The following is a 2,292-nucleotide window of genomic DNA, read 5'->3' on the forward strand; positions in this document are numbered from 1 at the left end:
GGGATGGAGAGACCCCAGAATCTAATGAAGAAGTGCCACTGTCTTTTCTCGAGTCCTTCTTCATTGGGGGTGCTAACACCTGTAGGCAACTGACCCCCACTGGACTTGATTGACAGAGCAACTCACAGGCTGAAAATACCCAGTCAACTCACAGGCTGGAACCCAGAAACCCAGTCAGGTCCACCCCACGTGGGTGGAAAGGGAGCACTGATAGCCTCCTGTGGTCTCCCATCAGAGCCACCAGTTCAGGGTTTAAGTCACTGTGTGGTCTCCAGCTGTGCCAGCCGGGGCCACCAGCTCAGGTCTCTGTGAGGTCTCCTCCTGGGGCTTCTTGGGGGTTCTTCTAAAGAGGGGAGGGCACTGTGATAAACTCCAGAGTGACTCTGAATGCGTGTGTGCGTGTCAGTTTCTGTGGTCCCACTGTCTTCAGACTGTGGGGTCTGAGTGGGTCCTTACCAGTGTTTCTATGGTGACCTCATAGGCTCAGAGCAATGCCCAGTGCTGGGGGACCTGGTACCTCCCTGTGCACCAAGTCCAGGTGGACATCTGATTGCTCACCCATTGGTCCCGAGGGGACATCCAACTCGTTTTTGTCTGTCTCCACTGCATCCCATTTGCTGGCAGATCTCTCGGGGGATGCAGCACTGAACCGAGATGAGACTGGCCCATCGTGACTTGACAGCCAGGAGTGTCCTGGTAGCCAAGAGGCACGAGGTGAAGATTTTGGACTTTGGATTTCTCGGGATGTTTATGAAGAGGAGTCCTACATGAAGAGGAGCAAGAGCCAGATTGCAGTCACTTGGGTGGTGATCGGGTCCCTGTTTGACCATATCTACACCACCCAAAGTGATGTGTGGTCCTTTGGTGTCCTGCCGAGGGAGATCATGACCTTGGGGGGCAACCCCTAACCTGGGATTCCTTCCGAGCAGCTTTTCAACCTTCTGAAGACCAGCTGCCAGCTGGCGAGGCCAGACAACTGCAGCGAGGATGCACGGCCTGAGGTGGTGCTAGGTGCGGTCACCGGACCAGAGGCTGGTTTGCCAACATCTGCAAAGACTTGGAAGGGATGATGCTTACGAGAAGAGACTACCGAGACCTGGCTGCATCCACCCGAGATTACCTACTGGAAGATGCCCTGGTGGCTGTGACAGTGCTCGCCTCCCTCAAGTCCTCCCTCCCACTTGGATTCCACTCTCTGACATGGCAGACCCGAACTGGCCTGGAGAGAGTCCTGCATCACTCACAAAAGCCGATGACACTAACACCGGGTTCCCACAGAAGAAAACCCATTACCATCCCCTTCCCCTGGTCCTTTGGCATGTGGCCATGTGGGGCTAGCCTGTCCCCACTGGCTTGCAGCAAGACCAGCAACGTGAAGGCAGCTCAGCCATCAGCACCCCCAAAGGTGGGGACCAGAGTGGTGCTGGGTCCCAAGAGGATGGGAAGCCCATGGAAGCCTATCTGGAGAAACTGGGTTTGTGTTGGAATCTGGTGACCAGGGAGGGTCGTGCCTATTCCAGGCCATGGCAGAGCAGGTATCGCGCTCCCAGCCCCACCATGCTGACGTTGGAAGGGCCTGTGTCACTGTGTCTTTGAGAGAACAGAGAGAAACTCCAAGCATTTATAGAACGGTCATTTGAGGAGTATTTGAAATGTTTGGAAAACCCACAGGCATGGGCAGGAAAGGTGGAACTAGGTACCCTCTCTCTTATGTGATTTATCGGGAGCCAAATCTCTGTCCTTCATAAGCAACTGAAAGTAATTTTCCTGAAAAGGCATTACTGTGCTTTTTGGTGGAAATCATTGTGATATAGTCTGTCCCGTGGAGTATAAAATAGCTCTGCTATGTGTCAACCTCTTCCTTATAAATTGCTCTATGAGAAGGCACTTAAAATTGCTGTTAGTAAAATTGCGATGGAACCAGACACCTCTGATGTAGCTGATGAAAACAATCGTGAAATATCGGATTCAGAGGATGCCGTGTACAAGAGTAAATCCGCTTCAAATGAGGTGACTGCTTGAAATGATTCAAGCCTCTGACAGGTGATGAGTCCCGGAAGAACAATGGGAGCTCTGCTAGCCTGACTCTTACCGAGAGAGGTTCTTAAGTCACTCGATCCAGCTGTCCATAGAAAGGTGGAAAATGAAGTTTCGCCAGAGTCTAAACGAACTCAACAAAAACGTGACTATTCCATTGCTGCTGGCTTACAATGCCAGGAGCTAGAAGGAGGCTGTTGACGGGTGAGCTCAGCCTGTCCCACCACCCAAGCTCTGGGGCCTGCCTTTCACAGC

The 2,292-nt window shown here is 52.6% G+C and overlaps 1 pseudogene; it reads left to right on the plus strand.

Annotated features, from left to right (window-relative positions):
* Window positions 1-2,022, plus strand: part of LOC114009760 (OTU domain-containing protein 4-like) — a 52,846-nt pseudogene extending 50,824 nt beyond the window's left edge.
* The last annotated feature ends 270 nt before the right edge of the window (window positions 2,023-2,292 follow it).

The sequence above is a fragment of the Tupaia chinensis genome, unplaced genomic scaffold, assembly GCF_000334495.1.
Source record: "Tupaia chinensis unplaced genomic scaffold, TupChi_1.0 Scaffold000619_1, whole genome shotgun sequence".
In the NCBI taxonomy this organism is placed as follows: domain Eukaryota; kingdom Metazoa; phylum Chordata; class Mammalia; order Scandentia; family Tupaiidae; genus Tupaia; species Tupaia belangeri.